Consider the following 6,348-nt stretch of genomic DNA (forward strand, 5'->3'; position numbering starts at 1 on the left):
CCATTAGACCATGAGTAATGATGGCCATTCTTCATAGATGAGCGGAGCACATATTTATGTGCGATATTTGTACAATATTTGAAACTGCATACTTGGCATACTAAAGTGTGACATAAATTTAGTATGTAGTATGCTTCATGTACATAGTATGCTTATTTTGAGTATGCATGAAGTACCCGGGTGTATACTGCATTAGCAAAAATGTCTGACCAAGCTTACTTAATATAATCCTATAATAATATAACCCTATAATCCATTGTGGCTGCGTGTTATCTGAGCAACCAATCGTGTGGTATGATTGCAAGGAATAATTTCTGATGACACGACTAGCAGGACCACTTAGCTTTTAACTGACATATTGGAAATTAATCTTAGCGTGCTAGCTGCTTAGTTCTGAGCCAAATTCAAAAGCAAGTCACGTCACCAAGAACCTCCCCCGACAGCGAAAATGTGTTGGAATCTACGGAACATAATGCGTCCCATATTGATTCAATAATGAACGCAACCTTTCATTCTTCAAAACGCTAGATTCCACATTACAAGGGACAGATGGCAAGAGTGGGTATATAACTGCTGCATTAATAAAAAATATACATGAGGTCACTTAAAGTGGAATATCTGGACAGAGACTGAGCAATGACATTAAATGAAAAATTATCCTGTGATTTCATGTATTGTGGCCATGCATAAAAAAATTAATTATGGCCACAAATTTGAAATGGCTTTAAAAAAATAAAAATAAAAAATAGGTTGCCAGCGGTTGCAGGTCCGTGGTGTTATGGTTGTGGTTATGCATGCTGAATTCCAAAATGTCCTGTGGAGGCTACTTGGCATTCATACTAACATCTGTTTTCGTATGTAGTGCACAGTACATACTAATAGAGTATGTGGTATGTCAGTATTCAGGTTCAAACACAGCCATAGCAGATGAAGGGACAGGAACAGGAAGGAATATATATATATATATATATATATATATATATATATATATATATATATATATACGCGTATGGTTGTTTCTGAATACAGACGGGTGAGAGTGGCGTCGTTGGCGTGGTGATCGGCTTTTTTCTGGTGGCTGTGCGGGGTCCCCTGGGGCTCCGGTCCGCCATGCCGAGCATCCCTCAGTCCGGGATCAAAGAGACAACGGGCCATTAGCTCGCGCCGCGTCCCATCCGGCTGGAAACAGGGCGTCTAATTAGTCTCCGAGCGGTCCGCGGAGGAGCGCGCACCTGCATCGCCTGCGGCTAAGAGAAGCCGCCTGCCTCCCCGTATTTACTCTACGAAAATGTAAATCTGCGGCTGTTAGTGCAGGCCTCGCGGACGCCACCCGCTATCGAAAGCAAAGTGAATATGCACGCCTTGTGACTGAGATATTACACGAGGGAAGCCCGACGAGGAAGAGAGCGCTGCTGTTTTGGCGGCTGATGAACAAGTAGCCAGGTAGAGGAGATTACAATACACACTGACGCAGGACGTTTACGGTCTAGTTAAACAAATGAGCTGCTTTGCTGGTAATTATGTTCCCTTTGCGTATATAAAAAGAAAATACAATTAAATTGAAGCAACATGAGTGTAAGTACAAAAAAGCTGGCAAAATCCAAGAGAGCGACTGTCTGCTTAGTTGGCCGCAGTAACATGCTCTGAGGGAATTTTGTGCATTCCAGCTGAAAGGATGGCTTGATTTTAAAGCTGTATGTGTACAGACATTTTCCCTCTACCCTAATGCAAATTGTTAAGGAATGTTTTGTATTTCCAAAGTAGTGATCGCCTCAGTTTTTGTACAATGGCATTACAAACATTCAGTGTAGTCCTTCATGCCAATGGGGGCAACACTATGACTTTGCAATGGACTTACCCAACCTTTGCAAAGTTGCCATTGAAAGGGAAGCTCTTACAAAAAGTGCAAAAATCTTTCTGGAGAATTTTAAGTGATACATGCCTTTCACTCAAAAAAAATACCTGGTAGTTTTCCTAAATGGCCAATGATTGAGTATTTCAGGGGGCATCAACTGGGGAGGCAGTAGAAGGATCCCTTAACAGAGTGGCTAATTTTAGACTCTGCCAGTCTGTTTCCACCGCAAAATAAGAGCTGACATCAAAACAAATAAAATGAGCTCTGAGTACAATTGAAAATCTTAAAAAAAACTTTCTTTCGTTTGGTTTTTAGGGACACATTATCCATATTCATACAAGGTAAGGATAATTATTCCAAGGACTTTACATTGTAAGAAGGAAAATGGTTCTGAGAATCTGTGGCTGGGCTAGAATGGAGACGAATTAAATATTTATAAGCCCATTAAGAAGCTCAAGTGATCATAAGACATGATCATGGTCTCTTCTTCTCGTTCTTTTATCTGGTGCCAGAGAAGGCAGCGTCCTCTTTCAGAATGAGAAGCCACCTCTCTGAGAGGGAGCTGAACACCGCTCTCTGAAATCGCGGTGTGTTGTCTGAGCCATGAGTCATGAACCAAGGGTAGGTCATCATTGATGTCATTGATTGATTGTATTGATGTACCCTGCAATCTTATATTGAATCCTGACGTGAAGGTACAAACTGTTTGGCAGCTATGCAGAGTGGCACATAATTAACTACTGAATCACCCAAGGAAGGAGGAGCGGGCTCTCTGATTCTTTCACTGCAGCAAAGCTGGTGGCCTACAGAGTGTAAAGAAGCAGTGGCTGGCAGCACAGAGAATGTGTGCTGTTACAGGCTTGGCTGAATTGGTGAAGGACGTTTTAGCAGGTGGATGGGCGTACAAATACATTTGTACATTCCAAATTGAAAGAGGAAAGTGCAACTGAAAAAAAAGATATAATCTTCATTTGATTTAGACTCAAGAAAAACAAGATGACTGAAAAGGTCAAATCAGTAAACACAGAATTACAGCAGGATTGCAGTGACTGAAAATTCTCCTAAATATACACCTCTGTAAAAGATTATTTTTAAAAAATTCAGCTGACTTCGTCGCAGGCAAATAAGTATAGATGTCTCTCCCTCAAAGCTTTCCTCATAACAAAAGGAGAGGCAGCCATTAGTAATCCCATGATCAGATACACTTCCACATTCCAGGTGCTCAGCAGTGCGGGGTAATATGATCCTTGTCATTATGTTTTGTGATGATAACACTGCTATGATAATGTACTGCTAGTGCAGGAAGGTCATCATGTGCAGAAACAAATGCAACTATACAAATACATTTGTTGTTTTCAACAAAATCAACAAAAAACAAAATTAAATTCAAAATTGAATTAAAATTATTATGATAGGGACATTAGTTGCAAATTAGTGATTTTGGCAGATGATACAAAACTCAAGGATTTAGCAATTTAGCTATTTTTAAATCAATTTTTAGAAACAACATTATGTGTTAATTTAGAAAAAAGTTGTAGTAGCCATAGAAGTCTATCTAGATCTAGGTTTGTGCTATTGTAACTCAAAATCAAAGGATGTTACTGTATATTGATGATATACTGTATTATGCCTTTGTTAGACCACACAACAAGAAAGATATAGAAGCTCTGGGAAATGTACAAAGGAGGGCAACAAAATTGATTCCTTCCTAAAAGCAAAATTTTGTGCTTTGGAAAGTAAATTCCATACATATACAGAGATTTTTTCTCAGTTTTAAATATGTGGAATGCTTTCCAGGTCAGACAGTAGAGTCAAAGACCTTCGTGGTATTCAAGTCCAGGCTCGATGCAATGCTGGATACTTTTCAGTCAGGGCTGCACCTGACCTTTTGGAGGCCCTAAGCAAAATATTTTATTTGGGGCCCTCCTTGTCTGACGCTGTCATCCCACCATTCATAAACCAGAATTATCACTGTCATCTATAAAAATAAAATCAATACTGCAGTTGTGTTCTGAAAAATCAGAATAGAGAATCAGAAGTAGATAATATAGACTATTTGTTTTGATGACTAAAACTGTTCTTTTTTTCCATTGCTACTATGGTAAATACCATCATTGTTTACCACAACATCCTTTTTTTCTCTCTGTGTTAATGTATGCCATGGGCACCGTGATTGGCAGTTGGGCTACATGTTGCAGTAACCACTGAACATCTAATGCATTCTGGGTATCGCCAAGGAAATTTGACTTCTGTGTAACTTAGGTAGGAGAACTTAGATTTACAATGGTGCAGAGTCTGCCATTAGAAAATCATTCCCAAAAAAGAGCTTATTTGACTTTACGTGTATTCTGGTCACATGTTCACTAGACTTCACAGCACTAACGTGCAGTATACCGAATGCAATATAATGCACTTCAGCATGCGCTCAGAATGCAAATAATGAGGTTTCTGAGGAGCCTTGGTGTACTCAACTGCTAGCCTCCTCCTGTGGAGGTCAAATCGCACACTAAATCTGAATTGAGCACAACTTGGTAGGAGCTAGTTTACCCACCTTACAGTAGATGGTAAGTTCTGTTTTCTCCATTCATTCTGTCAATGGATGTGTTGTTTCTTTATTTAAGAATAAATACTATAAATGAGTAATTACTACCATTTTAAATAAATGTATATGCTATCTATTTTAATGGGTATTTGAACCATGAAAGCAATTATCAGAATGCAGATTCTACATTTTTGATACCCCTCCCCCTCTTTACCTTTTTCAGTCACTCTAAAGTGGAATAGAGATGGGGAGAGGAATAGGAGAAATGAGAGAGAGTATAGAGACGAGATGGGAGAGGAATAGGTGTTTTATTTCAGTGATAAATTGTTTGAATCGCTGTTTCTACAAACTCAGTTTCCCAGCCCATGAAGTCTTGAGTTCAAAGGAGCTTGTAAAAAATCCTGTGACAAACTGTCATCATTACAAGCAGTCAGTTGCTACACAGTTACATCAAAGACCCTTTCTGTTGTTCATGAGGTATCTCTGAGCTTAGCGTTCGGGCTGGAAAGAGAAGCCTCTCTGCAGTGTAGACATTAAAAAGGCCTTGATATGACGTACTGATTTAATTTTACTGGAGAGCCTTTGGAGAGCTACAACATTCTCACGGTCATGTACAGACAGAAGCCCTTACCCTTACATTCATCTGCCGACTGCAGTGCAGTCTGTCGTTCTAGACAGCCACTCACATTCGCAGAAGGCAGGCGGCAGCAAATGGAAAATTAATTTAAGGGGGAAAAAAACACTCTTCTGGTTTTAAATGGGTGCATTCATACCCAATATGGAATGGCATAGTATCAAGTAAAAAAAATTGCAACAGATGGATCTACCAATCGCTGAAGTGTTCTTGTGTGATATTATTTCCATAACATATGTTTGAGATAATGAATGAACACAATCAGCATTCAGTGCAGCTTTTGAATCTTCAGTGCAGAAAGAAAGGCTGCAGAGCTAGTATGCATTTTCTGCTATCACAAGTAGAACCTCATTTAGCACAAATCACTACCGCCTATCTCTGAGCTGCTTTTTAACTTCACATGTATTTATCATCAACTTGTGTTATGTGATGTCACATGTATTTTTTTCAAATGACCAAAAAAATAACACAATACACTGTAGAGGTGAAAATTGATATACCTATGTAAAGTGTCTTCCAAACGTATTTATACCCTTTATAAAGATGAACAAGTTATAAAATAAATAACACAAGTGCTGGGATATGTTTTAATTCTAAAAACACGAATGTATTCAACTCAATAAAGATTCAATGGAATCATCCACTAAGAAACCTTGCAGAATTTATACATTTGCTTCCTAAACTATTCATACCCCTGTTTTCAGTGTTTTTTGAATGCTCACTTCATAAAGATGAAGTCATGAACAGAGTTTTATAAGATTGTTGAACACATTTGACCATACAAAATCTTTCAGGATTCTTTAGTTGGTGCTTGCAGCCTGCCCTCTTCAGTTCAAACAGAATTTTTTTTAAATATATATTTGTACTTTCCAACAGAGGGAACCAGGTTTTTGGCTGAAACTCCCTGGTACTTGCCACTTTTCACCTTACGTATGATGTCCTTTTTTAAAACTATTTGTAACCATCTCCTGACTTGAAGGTCAACAACCCTTTGTCAAGTTTCCTCTGAAAGTCCTTTGAGAAGCCCATGGATTTTACGTGCTATTCAAATTAGGTATTTTTATAACCCCAGCGAAACAGGAAGCTATGAGAGGCCACAATGCAGTACCCTAAGATTGCGAGAATTTAAAAAGTAGCCTAATATGCAGATTTCTTTTTTTGTTGGATTTTCTTAAAGAATGATTAGGGTTGTGAATTGGAATTCTGTGAGTGGATTTTTGTTAAAAAAACCCTGTTTTTTTCTGAGCAATTGTATTATTATAAAGGAATATAATTTTCATTCGTTTTGAGCATACAATCAAGGTCATTACCGGTATT

This window comes from Anguilla anguilla, chromosome 2 (assembly GCF_013347855.1).
Source record: "Anguilla anguilla isolate fAngAng1 chromosome 2, fAngAng1.pri, whole genome shotgun sequence".
In the NCBI taxonomy this organism is placed as follows: Eukaryota; Metazoa; Chordata; class Actinopteri; order Anguilliformes; family Anguillidae; genus Anguilla; species Anguilla anguilla.